This window comes from Hesperophylax consimilis, chromosome 12, assembly GCF_061612785.1.
Source record: "Hesperophylax consimilis isolate HC1 chromosome 12, BYU_Hcon_1.0, whole genome shotgun sequence".
NCBI classification, from domain to species: Eukaryota; Metazoa; Arthropoda; class Insecta; order Trichoptera; family Limnephilidae; genus Hesperophylax; species Hesperophylax consimilis.
The window spans coordinates 1,382,623-1,408,801 of record NC_142847.1 but is presented as its reverse complement, the minus strand read 5'-3'; positions in this window follow the sequence as shown (position 1 = coordinate 1,408,801).

Below are 26,179 nucleotides of genomic sequence, written 5' to 3'. Positions count from 1 at the left end.
ACGTTAGAGATTTTCTTTAATAGAATTTTATGGTTGACCGTGTCAAACGCTTTCTTTAGGTCTAGGAAAATCGTTAGAGTCTTGGTGTTAGAGTCTAGGTTAGAGTATATGTTTTTGGTTAAACTAAAAATAGCGTCGTTGGTGGAAAGGTTTGTTCTAAAGCCATATTGATTAGCTGAGAGGATTGAATTAGATTCTAGAAAATTCATAATTTGTTGTTTTAAACACTTTTCGAAGATCTTGGATAGTTGCGAAGTTAGAGTGATAGGTCTATAGTTATCTGTTTTGCATTGGGATCCGGATTTATGTATTGGAATGATGTGGGAGAGTTTAAAATTGTCGGGGTATATGCTATGTCTGATGCAACTGTTAAAGATGTGATGTAATGGGATGATTGTGTGTTTTTTAATTGATTTGATTGTTGTATTGCTTAAGTTATCCGGGCCATTTGCAGACTTCTCTTTAAGGTTATCAATTTGTTTTAAGATTTCAGGTTTTTTTATTTCTCTGAATGTAGAAAGCTCAGAGGTAGTGTTTTTAGTCTCTGAAAGGCCGGGAAGAGTTTGATTTGAGTGAATACTAAGATTGGGATTATTATCCATAAGGGTTGAGGCGATGTTTGTAAAGAAGTGATTGAAATTGTTAGCAATGCTCTCGGCGTCTTCGATGGTTTCGTTATTGTCAGTAATGATTTTTTGAGGAATTTTGTGGACCTTTTGATTTCTATTTGTAATTTCATTAATGACTTTCCATGTTTTTTTTGAATCGGTGTGCGCATTGTGTAGTTGTGAAGAGTAGTATTGTTGTTTTTGTTTTTTTATGATTGTGTTTAGGTAGTTTCTAAATATAATATATTCATTACGTTTGGAATGGTTCTGTTCTACATTGTTAGATGTCCAATGTTTTTCGTGATTTTTATAGATTTTGAAAAGTTTGTTTCTGTGTTCTATTGAGATTATAAGTCCGCGCGTAATCCATGGTTTTATGTGTTTATGCTTACTTTTAGGTGGTGATATTGGTTCTTGACTTTTTAGAATATATTTTTGTATTATTTCATAGAAATTATTCAGAGCTAAATTTGGGTTATCGTTGGATAAGACGGCGATCCACGATTCTTCGGTCAGTAAGTTGTCCAGAGTTGAATAGTTGATATTGGTAATTATTTTGTTATGATTATTTGGTTCAGCATGGATGGGCATATTTGGAAAATAGTGGCCGTAGAAAGTGGGGTAGTGGTCAGTTATGTCAATTTTAAGTGTAGCGGATTTATGAAGATAATTTTTATTTGATTTTAGAAAAATATGATCTAGACATGTATCGTTAGGGTAATTAGGTCTGGTGGTGTTGTTTATGTAGGAAAGATATCCTGTAGAATACAGAACATGTAGATATTCAGTATATTTATCCTGTAGAATACAGAACATGTAGATATTCAGTATACGTATCTAATTTACATGTATTTTTATTTGACATGTAAACTGTACGTGGCTTATAAAAAATATTTCCGTCGGTTAATGGAATCGAGATTTACGATTATTGCTTCAAATTCTATCAACGAAATATAAACAGCCTAAACACATTTATAATGTATTAAAAATGACTGATATTTAAGTACACATCCTTCCTTTTTTGGTGTTAAAGGAAGTTTTGGTTTGATAATAATATAATTGAAACAACTAACAACAACAAAAAATTGCAAACAAATTATGTCTGAATTCTTGATACATCAGTTCCAATTTTGAAAATGATTTTTTTTTAAGTTTTAAAACAGCATTGGAATAGTCATTCAAATAAAAATACATTGTAGTTCTAGTACAAAGCAAAGCATGTACAATGTTATTAAAGTAGATTATAACATTTGTATGGTGTAAAAATCAAAATATTGAACTGTATATTTTCTTTGAAGATAAAAATTATAAATGAAGTTATCAAAAATAAAGCAATATTTTTTGTATCGTTTTGTTTATTTAGGAAACATACATACATACTATACGTACGTGCGAATTAATTACGCAATTAAGTTGAAAATAAAATATTCCAATTGTGTTCCATTTATAATCTTTTTAATGGTTACAGGTTAGGGAGAAAGTAGATATTTAAATTATTTGTAAAAAATTAATGAAAAGAATAGACGAACAATAAAAAAGAATCGTTTTGTTTTAGGTACAATGTAAAATGATTTTTTTTAAAGTTTTGTAAGTTTTGGAGATACGTCCGAGTTTTGGGCATATTTTGATTTTAAATATAAACAAAAAAATAACATAATATGTGACATTTTCAGTGATGTTTTAAACCAGATATAAAAAAATGGTACCTGCTAATGTTTTAGAAAGAACTTTTATAAAATTCTTAAAAATTTTGCAATCACAACCAAAAACAAACATTTTGTGTGATCAAAAACATAAACAAGGTCATGCATGTATGGCTTTGCATAACTGAAGTAAGTATAAATACGAATGGCTGCTGATTTATAAAAAAAATGTATCTATTCCGGTCTATTTTAGCCAAGATTTGATGTGTGATTAAATTATCATATTAAAGGTATTTGGGTACTTTATCGCTTGTCTGAGTTTTTAACACAATCAGTTCAAATGTTGAAAATGTCACGTAAATTCAAAACAAATCCAAGTTCATTGAACTAGAGTTAAAGTCACTCAGAGACAGATTCACAACCAAAATTTGTATATTTGATCATAATACACAGTGTATTATAATCAAATGACTGTAAAATAAAGGAGAAAACCGAAAAAACGCAAAACATGAAATCTTCAAAACTACAGCCAACAATAATCTTCTACTAACAAATTATTGCAATAGCTTAGCCGGTTCAAATGCCCAGTTTATGAAAATAATATGTAATAATTGAATATAATATTAACAACTCTACAGTGAAAAATGTGAAACAGAAATATCAACGACAAAAAAATTTGACGCATCTATATGTCGAAATATTACAATTTGAGGTTTTACTCAACAATTTATTCCACTACAAAAATATTGAAAATAATATTACACAATAATTACGTGAAAGATATTAGTGCAACAGGATGTCATTAAATATACCTTACATATAATATATGGGGGCACAGTTTTCAAAGTATACCAACTACATCAAGGTTTATTTTGAGATTTTATATCAATTACTCAGATAACGACAACATAAATATAATACAATCTAGGTGCAAGTAGATATAATATTATATAGATATAATATTATTCACCTTATTCTATGTTACTAAGATAGTTTCAAAGGTATTACCAGATGTTGCAAAGAAACAATCTTGTCTCCTTCAAGGGAAGCAATCTTCCCAACCTTGATATGAATGGTGTAACTCTATGTGACCAGCTCAGGCACGGGGGTCCATCGAAACCGCAGTCAAGTTAGCTTCTCGGAAGCTGGGTGTACTGTACAGGACCCGCAGATACAGCAGATAGTACACAACTGCTGACCCTGTACAAACAGCAAGTGCGCCCCACTGTTGATTTTTGCAGCCACCTCTGGGGTCTGGAGCCTCAAACTACATGAAAAAAGCCCTTGATTCCCCTCTCATCATCCATCCTTAGGGCCCTGGTATTACAATGTCATTGACCTCTTCGGCACCGGTGCACAGTTGAGAAACACACGAAACACGCGCCTAACACGGTCGACATTTACCAATGTACACGCCCAACAGAAATATGTACATTGGTTACTTCTACGACTCGTTCTTGAATTCAAAAGCTCTATATTTCCTCCCTACTGAAACATGGGTATCTTAAAGACCGACGTTCACTCCTTCCTCTCCTCAAAAAGATCATCCACGTGGCATCAACCAAAGATGTGTGGTGTTATTGTAGAAAAAAAAATACCATTGACTTGGGACACTTAAGAATTGAACCCAGCCGTGTTAAAATGCATCGGAATCGTAATTCTTGCATCACAACTTTCTAAATCGATTATGGTATTTCCCTTACTTAAAATAGACAAAAAACCTAAAAACACGCCACCCCAGACACGCTAATCGGCGCGTGTGCAATAATTAGTCAATAGACCCGCTTTAAAAAATCACTTAGTGAAGCTAACACAATCATGTATCAACATCTTTCATTTCACACGATATCCGCTCGAATTAGTGCTTAACATTACTTAATAACACATTTTACCTTCCATAAATTACCTCAACCAGTAGCCAAAGTTAATAAAAACGTAAAAAATAGCCATTAATTGATTCGTTACTTTGATAAATAACTTTTAATGTCCGTTTGAACGTTTATTGTTAACGTATTCAATAAGTCACGAATATAAAATATTATTTTAACATATGGTGTCATGTAACTCAACTGTTTTGATATATTTATTTCCTATGTGTAAGGTAGGAATGTTTAGCTTTATGAATGGATTTAATGTAATCAAAAAGTATTTTCGTTTAATTGCTTAATTTATGATCAAATCTGATTCAAAATTGAAAATTGGCAATTAAGTTTAAACACGCGTGAGTTTGATTGAGATATTGATGTCGGGTATTGTAATGAATAATATTAGAACTTCATAAAAGGTATACGGGTTTGAGTGTTGATTTTATTAAAATATCAATAATGACTTTGCACTTTTGTATCAAGGAAGCTTTTAAGATATTAACAAACAATTATTAGTAACGAATTTGATATTTTTAGAATACAAATCAATGCAAATGATTTCATGATCACAATCCAGTGCATTTTCTTTACAACCAGTGCACTTTATTTTAATGATAACATCTTTCTAAAGTGGTTCGCCAAAAAAAAAACCTAAACATTAACCCATTCCGGTCGCCTGCCGCATACCGCGAGACAAGCATTTTTCTTCGAAAAGGTTGTTTGTCTCGCCCTCCACAACACAATGTCTGTTGTGTACATTGACATAAATGCAAAAACGGGTTATGTTCATAATAATCGAATAAAATAAATCAGTACGTTCCTGTTTCAAAATTGAAATCGAATAACAAAATGCACGAGAAAAGAATGGCCACAACGAATTTGTGTGAGTGAATGAAATGGTTACAAATAACATCACAAATAGCTAAATAAACGGAACGCATTAGAATGAGATGACCATTCAAAGAATATGCGTACGGCTGAAACGGCTATATTATTATGAACTCCCGTCGTTTCTCTTGCCTCCTCCATCGCGCATATGCTCGCCCGTCATTGGGCCGTTTGTACCTTCAGTCCTGATGAACAATCGAGCGAGCAGAGCAGTAGAACACGACACACTGTCACTAGATTATCCTTCATACTCTTATGTGTTTCTGCGTTCTCTATCTCACTTTATTTTATCCGAAAAGCATTGTAAAAAAACTCCATCAGATTTGGTTTTTGATCACGAATGATTTTTGCACATCTCAAATGCACAGGGAGGCATTTTTTTCACAAAAAAGAGCCCAGAGCGTTTGTGCAAGCCGGTGAAAGCTTGTCTGACCTACGGGATGTGTGATACTAAACGCAGTAAATCACCAGTTTGTCTACTGGACCCAGTTACAATGATTAAATTTGATAAGCAAAGTTCTTTGAAATTAAAGCAACACAAGATTAACACCCATTTTTAGAATCCACATCATAATTGTTATTCGGATAATATGTTTATATTTTTACGATGCGTATTACTTATATTAAAGTAAAAAAAATTAATAACATTCCCGGGTTACGAATGACCCGACAAAGTTTGAAAGTATCCTACTACCATCTAAGTAAGCGCAAAATATTGCTTGTGTCGAGCCAGCCGAGAAAGTTAACTCACCATGCCTGGATAGGAAGCAGATGCGATGCCAACTCAGCTACTGGCCGGTCGGTCGTGTTGATTGCTACGACAACAATTCTCACATTTTTCCTAGTTTCTCGTTTCATTCCCCCGCCTTCCGAAATTCTACCAATTTATAACTTATTTTTCTTGAACACTTTTTTGAAGACAATACATTTCTAGAGCCGGAACGGTAATTATGTGAAATTCCTTGGGTAGAAAAAAAATTACAAAGTATGCTCCGAAAATGATTAAAAACACATTTTTCTGTTATTTAGTATTATAAGGTAAAAAAATCACCCAAACAAGTGTGTCTTTAAATGCAACATAAATCAGTCGCGGTTTTTTTATTAAATATTTTCCCAATTTTTTCTTAATTATTATCGATTTTTTTTAAATATTAGCGCGTTCTTTTTAACATTCATATTTACACATCTCCCTTAAAAACCTTATTCTTCTTTTTTAATGCTTACTACGGAGCCTTCATCTCAAGTATTCATAGTGGGGTTGAACCTTAAGCGTTCGCACACCCAATTTCTACTCAATTGAAAACAAGTTTCTCCTTAAGGCGATGCACTACGTCGTGTAATATTTTAAATTGAGCCGCTTTCAATAACAACCCTTACGTAGATGGCGATAAGGTTTAAATTCCCGCTTAACACCATCCGCCTGTTTTGATTTATGCAAAAAAAACATGGCCAATAAGTGCCTTTTATTTTATTTTGTGGATGTTCAGGCATAAATATTTAATTTTTTTTCGATCATTTTATAAATAACTTAATTTGCCACATTATACAATAAAATCATAACCGAAAATGGGTTCGTAAGTAGGAGATCTCGAATTTTAAAGCAGTTTTCATAGGCCTTATACATTATTTTTTCTGGGCTTATGAAATAAAATATCTAAAAAATACTCGATTATTTCAAAGGCTAAGATGTATTCTTCTCGCAGTATTTAATTAAAGCATCTGAAACATTTCTAGGCGACCAAATTTTCAAACCAAAAACAGATTATTTTTAATTACTACTTATGGCATCGCCTTAACTATTTAAGTTTTACAATAAAAGATATAAATTTGTTTTAGACCACTTTAATTTTAATTGTACTCTACCGGTTTCGGAAGCACCCTTCCTTCGTCAGGAGAATATTATCAAAAACAAATTTATATCTTTTATTGTAAGTTATGACGAGCCACAAAGTAAATGCTTACTACAAATATATTTAAGTTTTAAATTAAGATAATATCTATACTTTTGTTGCGCTGACAAGTTAATTATACGAAATTCCCTCGATAGAAAAAAATCGCAAAGTAAGCTCAGAAAATTATTTAAAAAACGTTATTTCATATGTAATAAGCATGAAAAAAATCACAGTGTATCTTTAAATGCAACTAAAGCATTTGTCGAAGATTTTTTTCTCTATTTCAAACGAGTTATGTTTTTTAAATATTTTCATCATTTTCGTTTAATTATTTTCGTTTTTTAATATTAGAGTGCTCTCTCTAACATTCGTATTTACATATCTCCCTTTCAATCCATCTTTGAACGCTTACTACGGGGCCTTAATTAATACCATGAAACCGCGTATGGGTGTACCTAAGGATTGTGTTGTATATTGCACAATTATATCAATGTTGGTTTATCAAAATCCAAAAAAAGTATTTATGTTTATTAAACGGGTTTCGTTCGGTATCCTTTAAAAAATCTTAAATGGTAGGCATATAAAATTTACGCTCTACTTTTCTCTGCCGTGAAGTATTCAATTTCAAGGATCATTTTTAATGGCACGATTTAGCTTAGGTATATTGCAATAAACAAGCCTCGGGTGTTGACAAAAATAATCAACGGTTAGAGCATAGCCAATCAAAAACGTGATTCGACTAATCCACTTTTAATTTCCGAGTTAAATTATATTGGATAGAGTTCTCGCTTTGTGTTAAACCCTCCAGCTATTTTGTCTAACACAGGTTTAGCAATAACAAAGTAATCACGTATGGGTCATTTCTTTCCTTAGGGAACAGACCATAAAAAAATTGTATAAGGTTAAATCTTTGGTGACCGGATAACTCATCAAAACGACAGTCAACTCACTTTTAAAAAGTGATATAAAGTCGTAAAAAGTGATAAAACAAAAACTAGGTTTTTAGTTTTATGATTGGTGAAGGTCTGGATTGTAAGCCACACATACCATCAGGGAATAAATAATTCCCTATGAAAAAAAGAAGGTTGATTACAAAATTCACCCTACAGGCAGCGTAACAAATTATCATCCAGCCACAAAATACATAAAACAGAGAACTCACCGAATATATCACTCGTATTGAGATTGGCAGCGATTTCTTAATCTCCAAATTCGGCAGCGGACTGCAAACAGCACAATAAAACTCGCATTCGCACCATGAAATAATGATCAGTCACGACAAGCTCTTAAGAGAGTAGAATTTTGAATAAATTGAATTAACACATTGTAATTCAAAAAAGTATTGTCACTTTCTTGTGACGAAAATATTTAAATATTTTAGTCGTAAATCGACCAATCAGGAATAGTTGTCCTCTTTTGTCAAACAACATAATTCAGATGAATCCAGCTACTTAATGCACAGATGACTGAATTTCACTGTCACTTACCTGCAGAGCAAAATCTATACAATAACTAACCAGAGATGTCTATCCTGTCCACTATTTTTAATTTTAGTTTTCAAATTTTAAGTTAAATAATTTTAATTCCAATTGTAAGTTAACCTTTTAGCAATTACTAATATATTTTTTTATTTTTTTAGATTATTGGATTCATGATTACCTTATAAAATTTTCCAATAATTTTATTTAAACTTTGTAAACTTATGTTTTTATGATTATGTGCATGCATGAGTGATATTATATGTGATAATGAAATGAAAAAAATGAAACCGAATTTCATGGCAGTCATGTGCAGTTTTTAACAACCTCCGTCTTCTGGGGTTTATTTACCTTTAGCAAATAATTCTACAGGCTACAATTTAGATTCTGAAGTGTAGGATCTGTCTTTTAAAAAATCCCTGTTACGTGTCAAACGCTTTGTCCCTCTGTCTAAATCACACTTATTTCTGTATGGAATAAGAAGAAGGGCATGGGTAGCAATAAGATTTGAAGAAATAAGTACCTAAAGTCAACACTCAATCATTTGTCCATTTTTTATTTACTATTTCTAAATCGTATCAAAAATCAATTAATTTAAATTTTTATAAATTGTTTTTCAACTATAAAATTAACGGTAAGTACAAGATTTTATGTTTTTACACGACATCATCACTTATTTTTGTCAAGATTCCTACTTTATTTTGGAGGTTTGATTTGTGCAAATTCAACCGCAGGCCAGTCCAATACACCAGGGCCGCACGTCACATATTTTTGTGAACGGCTACTTCACTTACGTCCTTAAGATTCTGGCTTTATTTTATGGTATTGTCTCGTCTTAGCCAGTGCTCAATAGCAATCTTTGGAGCACGGGCGTCAGACGGAAATTCTATCTTTGCTTTACCGGTATTTATACAATGTAACTATACAATGGTATTTATACAATGTTATACAATGTCTACAATTTAAGTTATTCCCTTCAGCACCGGCACAGGTGCTGGATAATTTCTGCACGGTTGACATTTTCCGCATGAGATCGGATCGTTTCCACGACACGGTAGTTTTTACCACTCGATCTTGAGTTCAACAGTTCACCTGTCGAAAAATTTGCCAACATCTGTGTTTCATCCCTCCTTTAACATGGGTCTCTTCATGATTCTTCACTCCTCGCTCTCCTCAAAATGACCTTCCAAAGATGATAAAGGCCAAAGATGGGTGGAGTAATGAAAAAATAATAGTCCAATTAACTATTTTAAATTTGAACCCACCTGTATTTTTCTTATAAGATACCTGTTATATTTAACATAGAAACGATTTTGCCTTTTTTAAACTGGACTCATCTTCCTTTACAGACAGAATATACTACTCCAGGGGTATTCTGCGCCCGAAACCTACCACCATAACGGTATGAATAACAAGTTTTCGATATGGACATATCGGAATGTTGCAGTATATTGTGAACTCCAACTGAAACATTGTGAAACGATTAAGATAGATGATATGACATACAACCCAGCTACAGTATCTCGTCTAGACTTTGTTGCACAAGGCACACAAACAACAAAAAACACAACCCAAGTAAATTATGTTTGAAATAGAATGTCCACAGTTTCAAGAATTTGATTTGTTTCAATCTTGAAAATTCTGAATTATAAATATGTTTGTTTATTTTGGAGGCTTCTGTATCTATAAGATATGCATGGATTGACCTGATTCAAAAGATAAAATATGCAACGTTTAATTAATTAGGTAGGTACTTGAACTTCGCTAGGTGCTTTGGGGCTTTTTTTATTTGATTAAAACTGAAAAGACAAAGAATAGAACAACAAACGAACAGAAGTAGGTTTATAACATCGTCATACTTAAAAAAAATTAAAGAGATCTTACACGGCTCGCCGGTGAATTCTAACTGGCAGTTTTTACAGAGAAATCTGTAAATCAGTGGAAAATTATGGCGAAGTTTTACTAACATGCTTTTACGGATTGCAGATTACTGACTGTTGTTTTTGTGAAAATCAAATGAAATGTTATTTACTGCTTACTTCGGCTACGATTCTATCTGTAACTCAGTTTTCAAAATTGGAAGTCTGTGTTTGAAGAATTCAGAAAACTGATGAAATGGGTACCTATCTATAGTATGATATTGTTAACAGAAAATTATTTTAATAGAAATTTTCAAAATTGGAGCCGACTTGTCGAGAATTCAAACTTTCCCTTTGATGTATTTTATTTAGATGAGATAATTGTTCCTTATTTTTGACACCCAACGCCCCCATCGCTCTAACGCCGATCGACCGGAAGCTACCGAATCCGGTCTGCTCGCACTGCTATAAGCGTGATAATAGTAAAACAAGTATTATTAGATAAGTATTAGATATAAGTACGCAATAGCGCCTCAGTGACTAGTAATAATCCTGAAGAGTTTACAAGGTTTATAATGTGAAATGAAACATTATGATGTATTCTCAAACGAGTAGTTTATTTATTACGGAGAAAAATGAGCATTGCTAATTTATTCAGAATCTCTTCAAATTATTAGTAATCCTGTCAAAAACGGGGTTGTAAGCCCTTAACGAATGAATCGATAAGTTTCCTGATAAACTTTTAGTAAAACTCGAATGTGTTATCTCGATATCAGATTACGTGTTCATAAATATCGGAACATTTTCGCATTTTTAAATTATTTATCATCAAGAAAAACGCAGGTGCATGAAAAGGTGTTCCGATATATTGGGAATTTCATAAAAAAATATCAGGAAACGCCCTGCAATCCCGTTTTTAACCGGAGTACCAATATTTTTTAGAGATTCTTAATAAATTAGGAATACTCATTTTTCTCCGTGTAAGCAGGTAAGACACTACTGTTTGACATAAGGAAAAAAAATATTTGTACAATATTATATTTCAGTACAGAGAGATAAGGTAAAATCTTTTCACTTTTCATAAGCACCACAAATTATTTTATTTCCCAACTGTATTTATTACTTTTATTCCGACAGTGCAAATGTTCCTAATTAGTATTTATAGAATTCTAAATATCGGATAAGCATCGTACTTTTATTATACCTACTGGGTGTTTTTAAATATTTTTATTATTACCTGAAATTTTCAAACTAGCCCAACTATTCAAAAACACTTACCAACCCTTAAACGGTGTTTTAGTTACAATCTGAATAAAGAATATACGAGCTGAAATTCTACATAGTACTATTTTTTTTCTTAACTGTGCTCTGAAAGAGCTGGTAACGTTGCATTTCAATAGAATGACGCTTGAAATTCCCATCTTGAAAAAGTGAGGTTTTTTCAAATATGTTATTTCTTACGTGACTGTTATCGCGTGATTTTAATAAGAGTTCTATTGAAGTGATGTTTTAAAATCACTATAAAAATATATATCATAATATTATCTGGAATAAACAAAATAAGTCGTATACATGTGTAGGTAAATATAAATCCTACGTTTATATAGCGTAAACAACGATTCCAAAATATCATTTTTGTGGTTATTCTCTTGGAATTATTATTATATTTCTTTGCCGTATTAACGAGATAAGACCGAAGTGATAATATTTTTGCAGATTCCCCAAATAAAATCGTTTTCTAAATATTTTTTTTCTTATAATTGTTCGACGATTGGAGTAAAAACACCTTTGAAACGATTTAAGATTTTCACGGCCAAAAGTATAATAGTGATACAGTTTTTTGGTATCATGCCGAGTTGCGCTATCTGCTTATTTAGCCAACGTTTCGCACATCGTTACATTGTCCACCATCAGGGCAGATGTGTCTTGATTATGTTAAAGTGTGTGCTTATGTACGTAGATGTGATACTGTGTCTAACTAAACTAATTAACCATCAAGAGGATGGACCGTCAAACAACTCGGTCTTGGCACACACTCCTTGCCTCATTCACATTCGTAAATTGTCTAATAATACTCTTATATTATTCTGATATGGACCGACTCAAGTATCTGATTCACTTGGTCGTGCCATGTCTTCGTCGGGTGTCCCCGACTTCTGCTACCATTCACATTTGCATCATATATTCTTCTTACACTATTTTCTTCGCTTAAGTCTTCCCAGAATTTCAGGAACATATCCAATTTAATGGCCGGTTTCAATTGAATGCTCTACAAAACGAGATTTGTCGAACATTAAAATAAATATTAAAAATTATATAAATAATAATATAAGAATATTTCTAATACAAAAATTCAAAAGGTAATTTTATCTAGTTAATAATTTTTTTTTCTCACAAAATTTTCAAAACCAACAAAAATATAGCACATTTAAAATACCTTGGAAGTATTTTTTTTTTTTTTTTTTTTTTTTTTTTTTTTTTTTTTTTTTTTTTTTTTTTTTTTTTTTTTTTTTTTTTTAAGTACATAAAACAGGCATGGTGCCCAAGAATTTACATACATGGATGTTTAAATACACAATAACAACTTTAAATTTACATACATGGATGTTTAAATACATAATGACATCAAAAATAGTAACAAAATGAAAAAGCTAAATATGCAGAAGTAAATAACAAATAAGAATGGGTAAAAGGTAAATACAAATATGTTCATAAACGATTTGTTATTGTCACACCTGTACTGGTGAGACAATGAATTAGGTAGGTACAATGTTGTTTTTCATTAAATAAAGGGTTTCATCACAATATCAGCTTAATATGATTAAAGGTAATACATTTTTTTTGAAGTGTTTAAATTGGTCATTAAAAATGTCTATTACATTATTAGAGCCATGTATAATGTTATAGTTTCTTAATGTTCGCGGTACAGGGGAAAAATATCCTGTATTTGTGTGGTAGGCTTTAATATAGAAAATGTCGTTTATCCTCCTTGTTGATTTTCTTGATGGAATATTGATGTTAATTTGGGATAAAATGTTTGGTGTATCAACTGATGCATGTATAATTTTGTGTAGGAGCAGTACATCAGAAAGTTTACGTCTGTCGGTCAGTGAGTGTAGTTTGTAGTGTAAAATTCGGTCATTATAAGTTCCAAATTGATCAGATAAACCTTCACGATAAGCAATTACACGGGTTAGTTTCCTTTGTATGGATTCAATCCTATAATTATGAATCTCGTAATTGGGAGACCAAATTGTTGATGCATATTCGAGAATACTTCGCACAATTGATTTATATAATGTCAAAGTTAATTCTGTACTTTTAAAACAATTTGTAATTCTTAGCGTTAATCCTAATAATTGTGATGCACTTTTTGAAATTGTATCTACATGTTTATTGAAGCTAAGTGACGAGTCGAAAGTCACGCCTAAGTCTTTGATTGAAATTGTGTTTAGTAAAGGGATATTGTTAATGTGATATGTGTTTGAGAATTTATTAATGTTCTTTGTGAATGAAATTACGGCACATTTGTTTTCATTAAAATATAAATCATTTAGTGTACACCATTCATGAAGTGATGATAAGTCTTTTTGCAAATCGGTGCAATCTTCTAATGAAGTAATTTTTTTGTACAACTTAAGGTCATCGGCAAACAGGAGATATTTTGATGTTTTTATTCTTAAAATTATGTCGTTTATAAAGATTAAAAATAGCAACGGTCCAAGATGCGAGCCCTGTGGAATTCCCGACGTTGCAGTAAAAAGATCCGCGGAGTACCCTCCTACAACTACTTGCAGTTTTCTTTCTGTAATGTAACTTTCGAACCATTTCAAAGTATTTCCATTTATGCCAAACTTTTCCAGCTTCTTGATGAGTAATGATTGATTTAACTGGTCAAATGCTTTGCAAAAATCCGTGTAGATGGCATCTACTTGTAAACGTTTTTCGATGCTGTCGCGGATGTACTGGGAGTATTCGAGAAGGTTAGTTGTTGTGGAACGCCGAGGGAAAAACCCGTGTTGCTCAATGATAATATATTTACTTACATGAGCTAATAGACAGTCATATATTATTGACTCAAACAACTTTCCTATGCAGTCAAGTTTAGAGATAGGTCTATAGTTTTTTATATCGCTCTTACAACCTTTCTTAAATATAGGTGTTAAGAAAGCCGTTTTCCATTTGACTGGAAAAACACCTTCTTGTAATGATTTGTTATAAAGAAGGCTAAGTGGTCGGGCAAGAACATCTCTGCACATTTTCAGAAATATTGGCGGGATACCATCAGGACCTGATCCCTTATTGGTTCTCAAATTCTTACACTTAACTAATATCGTTAAGGGCGAAATAGTGATCATACCAAGGCTTTCGTTACAGAAATCTTCAGATATTTGTGGCGAATAGTTTGCATTGTGAGGTTTATAAACAGATTGAAAGTGCTTAGAAAAAAGCCCGCAGATAACTTGACCTTGGGTAGTTTTTATGTCGTTTAGGTGCATCTCCTTTGGAATATCGGTTGTGTTTTTATATTTGCTTTTTGCAAATTTCCAAAAATCATTTGGGTTAGCTTTTAAATTTTGTTTGATTAAGTCTAAATGCTTATGATAACAAACTCTGATCAGATTTTTTTTTCTGGTTCTAATCAAGCTGAATGATGAATGATCTAGTTCGTTACCATATTTCTTATATTTTTTATGAAAATTTTTTTTTTTTCTTTATCAAACGAATGAGATCTTTTGAGTACCATTTAGGAAAGTGATTTTTGTTCGTTTTGAGGGGAACATGAGAAGAGATAATCTGGTAGAGTATACTGTAAAACTGATCTACAGATTGATCAATATTTCCCTGATTAATGAATTCCCAATCAATCTCACGAAGAACGGTATTAATTGAATCATAATCGGCTTTATAAAAGTTTGGTCTTGGGGCGTTACGGGTTTCAAGATGTGGTAGAAAATTAAAAAGATCATTTATTTCTAGAGCAGGGTGGTATGGATCTTCTTTGCTTAGTGGAGATGAAGAACGTATTACTGATATGTCTTCTTTATCTGATAAAATGAGATCCAATATTTTGGATTGGTGATTCACTATTCCGTTAAATTGTTTAAGATTACAGAATGATAGTGTATCGATGATGTCAGAGGTGATTGTATTTGTGTTTGTGGTGAAAGGTAATAAATTGCTTGTTTCATCGGAAATCCATTGAATGTTAGACTTATTGAAATCGCCAAATATTAAGATGTGTTGGTTTGGTGTTGTTAGGTACACATTCCTAAGATTGTTTAAAAATGAGCATACAATAGATTCTTCTTCAGTTGGTGGTAGATATACGGTGCAGACATTCAGTTTGATACTCCTGTTATTGTGGTTTATATTGAGTTGGATCCACAAGTCCTTCGCTTGAGATTCCCAATGCGTCATCCTCTTTGCCTCTAGTTTTCTCGATACAGCAACCATGACTCCTCCTCCATCTTTTTTAGTTTTGTGAACTCTATCTCTCCGAAATACTTCATACCGGTTATCTACTAATTCTTGGTCATAGATAGATTCCTTTAACCATGTTTCTGTTAGGCTTACTAGGTCGTAGTCGTTGATCAGGACGTTTTCGTATATTTCATCAATTTTTGTCCTCATTCCCCTGATATTCATATACATGCAGTTAATCAGTTCTTTTCTTTTGAGGTCATTTAGTTTTGTTTTTAGTCACATATTCTGTTGATCGTGAGTCGTAATTCTGTTGAGGTCTCCCTCACGACGAATGGTGACCACTCGAGAGAGATCATTTCTTTTTGCCAGGATATTGCCATTCTGCACCCATACGTATTTATAACCATTTTTTTTCCCGGCGGCACGCGTTTTTCCAAAAAGTATTTTATTTTTTATTGCGAGGTGCTCATTAACATAAAAGTTAGTGGTGGGAGCGCCAAGTCCTAGTTGGTCTGTTGTGAGGCCGCGGCGAGTCCTTACCGCAGCGATGACGTCATCACGGAGACGCTTTGTCGTAAGCTGGACGACTATGTTGCGTGGACGGTTGGAAGGCGACGAGTGACCGCGAGCGACGAAGTATTATCAAATTCGATGAGAAGTTTCAAGTTTATACCACAGATAAAAAACCATCTTTGGCTGTATAATCGATATACGTCTTTCCATGAACTATATTATGTCATTTTCTATTTGACTTGTCTATTAAGAAGGTTTTCACATGCACGGTTGTTTATCAATTTTATAACGTTTTCACATACACGGTTGTTTATCAATTTTATAACGTTTTCACATACACGGTTGCTTATCAATTTTATAACGTTTTCACATACACGGTTGCTTATCAATTTTATAACGTTTTCACATACACGGTTATTTATCAATTGTATAAAGTGTTTACATACACGGTTGTTTATTTATTTATTTAAATATATATATACGCCTAAAAAAGCTTTTACATAAAAGTGATACACGATGCAGTGTACATGGGAGAATATCTGTATTATACAGGAGATACTGACAATAAATAGATGTATTCCATTGTAAAGTAGGTACAAAATACAGAACTGTAAAATTGTGATTACAAGTATAATGAGAAAATATAAAGATATAATTAAAAAAAGTAAACTAAATTTAAAAAAAAACTAAATATGAAGCAATATTAGTAAAACGTAAGAGTAACATAAAGTACAACAACACTACTATATATATGATAAAACATTAAAACTAATTTACCAACGCTACTATCAATTGTATAAAGTTTTCACGTACAGGGTTGTTTATCAATTGTATAAAGTTCTTACATACACGGATGTTTACCAATTGTATAAAGTTTTCACATACACGGTTGTTTATCAATTGTATAAAGTTCTTACATATACGGTTGTTTATCAATTGTACAAAGTTCTTACATACACGGTTGTTTATCAATTGTATAAAGTTTTAATAATATGTGTCATCATTTTTTTTAACTAGGCTTTTACATATGAATAGTACTTATTTTTATTTATTTATTTTTTTAAAAAGAAAGACAAACATTTCTGGGTTACGAATAACCTGACAATATTTGAAAATCTCCTACTACCACCACAGTAAGCTGAAAATGTTGCTTGTGTTGTGATGGACGACTTAGCCAGCCGAGGAATGGAACACACTACACCTGGGTGGGACCCATACGCGATGTCAACTCGGCCACCGACCGGTTTTATATTATGTATTTATATTTATTAATACATTACATATTTACTATACATAACTAAACTGTCTCAGTAACAATCTTTTGTATTTTTTAAGTGATAAATTAAAGATGTTCACTGACTCCGTATAATTATTTACCTCCGTACTTAAGTATTATAGGCAATGAGGAATACATATGGTAGTTAGTACGAGAATTTCTGAGCTAACATAAATCCCGATTTATAGTATTACGTAGTGGAATCCGTAGGCTTATTTATGCAAACAATTCTGGATTTTTTTATTGAATCACAAAAAGTTTTAAAGTTTTCGTCTAGAACATACGTGGGGTGATTTAGGTACCCCTGGGAGTGTTCTACCGCTGGAAATTTATATGAAAACAGGAAACATGAACGTGATTCGCCAAAAACAAATTTGTATGACTCAGCCACAGCTTCATTGGGCATTCTTTTTTGGTATATGTGGTTGTAAAATACCTGAACCGACTTTCTTGGTATATGTGGTTGTAAAATACCTGAACCGACTTTTTGGTATATGTGGTTGTAAAATACCTGAACCGACTTTTTTGGTATATGTGGTTGTAAAATACCTGAACCGACTTTCTTGGTATATGTGGTTGTAAAATACCTGAACCGACTTTTTTGGTATATGTGGTTGTAAAATACCTGAACCGACTTTCTTGGTATATGTGGTTGTAAAATACCTGAACCGACTTTTTGGTATATGTGGTTGTAAAATACCTGAACCGACTTTTTTGGTATATGTGGTTGTAAAATACCTGAACCGACTTTCTTGGTATATGTGGTTGTAAAATACCTGAACCGACTTTTTTGGTATATGTGGTTGTAAAATACCTGAACCGACTTTCTTGGTATATGTGGTTGTAAAATACCTGAACCGACTTTCTTGGTTTATGTGGTTGTAAAATACCTGAACCGACTTTCTTCGTATATGTGGTTGGAAAATACCTGAACCGACTTTTTTGGTATATGTGGTTGTAAAATACCTGAACCGACTTTCTTCGTATATGTGGTTGGAAAATACCTGAACCGACTTTTTTGGTATATGTGGTTGTAAAATACCTGAACCAACTTTTTTGGTATATGAGGTTGTAAAATACCTGAACCGACTTTCTTGACGATCTTAAGAAATTCATTTCTCGAATCCGAACTCTTTCATGATGGGTTTTGCACGGTATTTTTTTTAGCAAGATGGAGCACCAAGCCAATATGCCACAATTGTTTTCGATTATATCAACACCGCTTTTACGGTCATTGATTTGACCGTGAAAGACCTTGATGATGGACAGCATGCTCCCCTGAAAGTGATGCACGTTCCCCTGAAAGTGATGCACGTTCCCCTGAAAGTGATGCACGTTCCCCTGAAAGTGATCCTTCTTATATCTTAAATAGATCTATTTGAATTTCACTTTCGTTTTCCTGAATGAATGTAAATCTTGGAAGTTGAAATAAACCCAATTCCTGACTTCCGATCGAGTTGAATCTCGGCAAATAGTATCGTTGTCGTTGATAACGCATTATATCAACTATGAACACACACGAGAACATATACACGTTTCTCTGAAATTAGATGACACCACAACAGTTAACTAACTACCTTCGGGAGGTGATTCTACATGATGGTAGAAGTATAACAGATAAATAACTTTTTTCGAAATTCCAATGTTTATTTCCCATACGAAAATATTTATCCATTAAAGAATATTTTTTCCAATACAAACAATTCATCTTCTTAATTTAAAAACTACCTTAAAACCTTTAAATTTCGTAAATATGTATTTTTCTTCTCATGTAGAATCACCCCCCCCCCCCCAGAAGTTAGCGCACTTTACCCCCGGACATAAAAAAGAATGTCTGTTTTTTGTCCCCTGTAAACTCAAAAACTACTGGAACGATTTAGCTGAAAAGTTCAAAGCTTGTTGTTATTAGTATCTGGAGTGTTTAGAGTGGTTTGAATGATAGAAAAAGTCAGAGACGCCCGAGGAAGACGTAACACATTATCTCTACACTGGAATAAGATACGAAGTCGAAGTAAATTCGATATGGTGTAGTTTTCTAATAATAACAATACGGTATAGTGTAGCAAATGAAAGAAAAAGTCGGGGACGCCTGAGGAAGACTTAACGCATTAAATAGTCGATTTAAAGTTACTAAAATATAGTTATTTTAACAGTAAAGATATGATATACAGTAGTGAACGAAAGGTTTATTTTTTAAATCGAAAAAAATACGAAAAATTTAATTTGGGAGGCGGATATGTATGGGTACCATTCATTCGATTGGTTCGCATCGTTTGATGAGTGACAGGTTTGTCTGTGATGGTTTGTTTGTCCAGGTCTCGATCGGTCCCTGATTGCTACCCACCCGTTATAACTTCTTTCTTCCAAGAACTTCCCTTTCTTTGTATCCTTAAAAGAACCTCCATACAACATTCCCAAAGAGGACATGGACAATCAAGGATTTTTTTTCCAGGTGTGGAGATAATCTAAAAAATGATTAGTAATAAAAAATACCGTGACGTCAAACATAAAAATAATCCTCTGAATTGAAAACTGATTTATACCAATTTTTCTAGATACATTTCCAAACAATATTTTTGCAATACGATGTTGTAAAAACTACTTATTCCCATAGACAAATATCTTTCTAAATGATTGTTTCTTGCAAACTCGTCTTATTTTGTCAACGGCCTCCGTAGACGGAGATTAAGGCTCTCGACTAGCAACTGGAGGTCGCGGGCTCAAATCCCGGTGTGCACAAGTAAATTTTATTTGTGTCATTTCACAAATAACTCATCAAAAATAATATATACTATATTTGCGGCACGTTCCAGAGTGGAATATAATCTCAGTATCGCCCTTGTGTAAGACCACCATTCAGAATTGAAATGGCTTGGCCATGTTTGGTGACCAGATCTGAATAGCCAGGTACTTTCCCACCTTCCTCTTTCCCATCTTGTTCCCCTCCCCACTACGTTCAGCCTTAAAACATATCCTAATTGGGGAGGTCATAGTCTCACTGGCTCCAAACGGTTGGGAGCAGTTGGGACTCTTGTGCGGTTTCACATTTAAAAACAAAAAAATTCCATCCAATGTTACTGTCAAAATTATTCCTTTTCAGCCAATAGAAACAGAGCATTCGGTCACATGACAAAATGGCCGCCTAGTACATTTGTATGGAAGTTGCTGTCAGTTGTGTTATATTAAAATGTTCAAAATCAGCTTGGTCCAACACAGGATTATTCAAAGATTGACTTACAAAACAGGCTTATTTAAACATAAATTATATAAATTTATTACTTTTCAATATTTTTTTATATTTCATGATTCTATTCGAATATATTAATAGTAATCATTCTCTTAAAAAACATATTTGACACTCGTAAAATTTTTTTTCGATTCATTAATAAAACGTTCAACTGGAGTAAGACGGTTTTGCAAAAATACCATAGTATAGACTATCCTACTTAAAATTTAGTTTTGTAAATCAAAATGGTTTTTTGTAAATGTATTTATTTTAAAACGTATAAATCATTTCTTAAATACCCTACATATTCTTCCGGTACAATCACCTGGCTGTAGTTTCAGTTCTTAATAATCTCATGAAAATTCGCTATTTTAAAGAATCAAACAATATTTTGTAATACCTAATTATATTCTTGCTAGCAATATGCATGCAACTCAAGATTCCGAATAAGATACTACCTTATTTACAATGCCTGTCCTAAATAAATTGTGTTTGATTTATTACTTCAACAATAAAATATTTATTTTGTTGCACAAGCAACATTGATTTTTGTAATTAGGTTTCAGAGAATAATTACCAATCCGGCTCAAAGGACCAGAATACAATGGTGTCGTGAAACTGCGACTCCACTATGCGGGTTGGTGTTAGAAGGTGCTGCTGGGATAAACCTTTTACAACACACTCAAAGGACCATTCTCTAAATGATGTCAACTGCAATTGAATTAATTTCTACGCATCCGCTAAACTCAATGGACTCGATGAACTCGTCGCATAAAGCATGTCGGCTTCAAGATGCTAAATTGGCATTTTTTATTCCTCGGTCTCCTTTACGTGACGGAAGAACCTCATGCTTTGCATGAACAAAACAGTATAATAATGTGAGATGCCCATACTTATTAGTCCCTTTATTTAATGGGAAGTTTAAATACGAACAGTGGCGAACTAATTATTAAATTTACCAGGGGTACATAAGTGACATTTTTTAAAATTTTGTCTTAAACTTTAATATAATAAATTTTGTGATAGTTCGAGCTACAAGACAAAGATATCTCTAATGTAGGTAGATCTTAAGAGGTTATTAACATATCAGACAGATGTCAGTAGTATATAGATTTTTCCCTCCGTGCTCAGAACCGAGGTGGGCACGTGAACCTGAAAAAGCCCCTTTAACAGCATTAGTGCGATTTAGTATGAATGACATTGAAGCCACATCTATGGTGAAGGAATATTGTCTGAAAGCCTTTTTGAATGACAAAATTTTAAAATGATTGATGAAATGATGCAAAGTAGAATAAAATAAACTATTATCTTTTTATTTTTATTATTATTTGTTTTGTTTTTGATGAGACAGAGAAAGAAACGTGTCATGATAAAATTAAATAGGTTAATCCATTGTTCATACATCCAGTAACTTCCAGCGTACAATTATTATTTTTTAATTTTTTTTTAAAAGATAGACAAACATTCTCGGGTTACGAATAACCTGACAATATTTGAAAATCTCCTACTACCACTACAGTAAGCTGAAAATGTTGCTTGTGTTGTGATGGAGGACTTAGCCAGCCGAGGAATTGAACACACTACGCCTGGGTGGGACCCAAACGCGATGTCAACTCGGCCACGGACCGGTCACAATAGTTTAAAACTAATTTAATAATATTAATGTAATGTACTCGTATTAATGTATATACAATATAACTGTAAAAAGTATTTTCATTTTGATGGTTCCTTGAGAGATGGTTCTAGAACCCGCAGTCCCCTGAAGTTGTTATTAATAAACCAAGGTAAGTTTTACTTATTTTACAATATATTATTTAATGTGAAATAACATACAGAATAATTGAAAAAAGTTTACCTGGCATGACGGGATTCGAACCCGCAAACTCCCGATTCGAGGACCGTATTTTTATGTACTTTACACGACACAAAACTGAAAACTATTGATCTTTAAAAAAAGCGTGCATTGAATCATAGATTATAAAGAGAGTTATTTACTTTTATATATTGTAGTTACATTGCCTTCATTTTTAGAAAGCTAGTTTTATCATTTACTGAGACAAGGCGCAGCCCACTGTGCCTCCTTTTTTGTACACCACTGCATAACTGCATAACTGCATACAAATACAACAGGAACACTCTTGAACAATATTCTCTGAGGATTTATATCATTTTTCTCTTTCACTTTCTCAGGGACATGTCAGTTTGTTGTAATCTAATATACATTTAAGCAACTTATATGGAGAAAAAGTAATTAGCAACCAGTTGTAATCCTCCAGGGACCTCTATGGCTTGGCGCATCGTTTCTCAATCTGTGGGTCACAATCAGGCCATAAGAATATTCTTTGATCAATGAACCATTTTAAAAGTTGCGGGAAACGAACATATAACATGAACAGACAATACAGACATGTTTACTTATGCGACTGCATTTACTTAAGAAAGATATTTTCTATTGCTGTATCATTATTTTTATTAATTTACCTTGAATACTTATTTCTCGTGGCATTTATAAGCCGTTTTGATTTTAATGCGTTATTTTTAGATGAACATCCACAAAATGCTAAACTATTATGGACGTTGAACAGAATAACATTAACTAAAAAGGTTGAGAAACGGTGGCTTGGTAAATGTGATTAATACTGCACTCTACATCGAGTCCGGGGCTTGAAGGCTACCACGATTCTTGATTCATGTCATTATTTCTAAATTCTTACAAATATTATAGGCACCAACATCCGATGGCCATATTATCACGACTGTATATCTAACAATAACTCTTGTTTCCGCATGCACGGTGTCCGGAAATTCCTAGTACAAGTGGAAAACTTCACGCAAACTTTTTTGTCTCTTGCGTTTTTTTAATACTAAGATGCCTACTTATTATTAAAATAAAAATTGGGATATTACAAAGTGTGTTTTTTTAATTAATATATAATGTCACACCTCAAAGTGTTTGCTTCATTCGAAAATATATTATTTATTATTTTATGTTTACAAATTATTGTTCATCTTGAATCATTCTTTTTTATTTATTTTGTTTGTGTTGTGTACATTAATTATCTAAAATAATTAAATTACATCAATGTAATCTTCTTAAAATCTGAAGTGTTGATAAATAGTTGAAGTTTCAATACCGCCCAACAGTTGTTGGTGGAGAGTGTAGATTTAAGTTATTGATATTTAACAATTATTTTTATAAGCAATAATTATTAGCCTGAAACACTCATCCACATTGAAAAATCTCCTGATAAAAGAAAAATCACGCCAACGGGACTTGAACCTGTGTCCTTTTGATTTCCGGTCGACAGCTCTGACCACTGAGCTATTGCTATGTCAAGTCCCGTTGGCGTCATGTATCTTTTATCAGGAGATTTTTCAATGTGGATGAGTGTTTCAGGCTAATAATTATTGCTTATAAAAATAATTTTTACCCTTTGTGCTATGCATAAAAAATCTTGTCTTAAACATTAGTTTACCAAAAAAATAATAATATTGATATTTAGTTTATGTAGTGTTAAGATATTTCCGTAAATCACATGACAAAGACAACATGTTGGCCATACCCAAATTACGGGTACAGCCGATGCTTGCCGATATCCAGGTCAACAGCTCAACATTATAACTCAGAGTCTCCTATAGAACGGACGTAAGTCCTGCTAAATATTCATTTTAAATATCTCAAAATGATAAACCGTAGTAATTATTCCGAAAAACCTTAGTAATCATTCCGATCTACAAGTATATACCAAATTATGAAGAGAATAAACAGAATACTACAAAACCAAAGAAGCTTGCCCATTTTTTACAAGTGCGTTTTGGTCTAGTTCCTTTGTAACAAATTACTTAAGTGGCAGTATCATTTGTTGATACTTCTCCACTTTCTGAGCATTCACACCGCTTGAAGGTTTTTTCCTAACAACCATTACCGATGTTTTCTTTTTGATGATAGCAATACCCATCATTCATTTAATCTATTGGACAGTTAGTTCCGCTAGTGCGTGTAATCAATCGTATTCAACAATTTAAATTAAAAGATATTACATATTAGTAAAGAGCAACCACAATGCGGATTGTCATCATTAGATCAACCACTCAATTTGGTGGTCAAAATGAACCATTTAGGCCCATCGCATACAGATATATTTACAAGCTATGCGACTGCGATGCAACTATAAGGAGCCTACTGATATAATATGCTACTCTTTAGTGTGTCAGGAAATCCACCGGAGATTTCCTGGAAGCTTACCGCACTTACCTCGATTTTATGGTATTTTGAACCTTAAAAAATGCTCCTAGCATACTAATTTTTTCGCCTGGCAAGGAAACAAAGGTTCCTTATATTATTCTAGCTTGTCGTTGCGTCACTTGCAAATGCGCTGATTTTATCAAAGTGTTGTTATTCTAATTTTCAAAAGTCTAGTACTATATTCATGTACAGGAAAGACCGGTACGATTTTTTTTTTATTATTATGAAGTACGCTTATTTAGATATAAAGGAGTTTTTAAAATAAATAAACACATTATATATTATATTTTGTTTTCGTTCACTGTGTTATATTACAAAAATTTTTATATTTAATTTTTATATTCATTTGTATAATATGGAGCTCGTAGGATTGCACCACCCTCCCCGAGATCTGGAATAAACAAGAAAAAAAATCTGATAAGACGGTACCTACAAAAACATCGTTTAGCAAAAACAATTAATTTATCAAAACAGTAGTTCAAGCTGGCGTATGGAGGGCGATTGGCATTTTACTACTTGCAGTGCAAGGGTTCATGATGGCTTTTACATACGGCACCACCCTTATTATGCTGCACCTGAGTGATAATATATTTAAAATATTATAAACTTTTTCTTTTAAGTGTATTTATCATTATAAGCGTGAAAACGATCTTAAAGAAGATTTTGGGAGCACATATACAACGAAAGATACATTAACTGTAGGGAATTCGTCAAACGAGTGCAGAAGACGCGAACACTACTCGCATACGACCAGCATTGTGAGTAGCGTGCGACTGAAATTAAACCCCATGTCGACGCGTCGCAGTGTGTTAGAAACCTAGCAAAATAGTATTGCGGAACCATAAGCGGGCGTATGATATACGTTTAAAACTTGCGTCGCTTGTGAATATTCCCGTGTGCGATGGGCCTAGCTTAACTAACTTACAATAACGCCATTAATTTCTTGGGGTAGGCAGATTAATGGACTTATAACATAATTCTCGGCATACACTTTTTGCTTCGTCCACAGTCATGTAACATATACATACGTAATCTTCTGCTACACTGATTTTTTTAAATATTGATAACCTAACATGATTTACCGGTTTTGATTTTTTCCATTATGCATCGTGAAATTTACGTAACGTTATTTAATTAGGTTACGTGATTTATTTACTGATTTTACTAATAGGTAGGCGTGATCAGTAAAATTAAACGTTAAAACTACAGAAATATCATGAAATAACCACAAAAATAGAATATTTTTTTGAGTATTTAG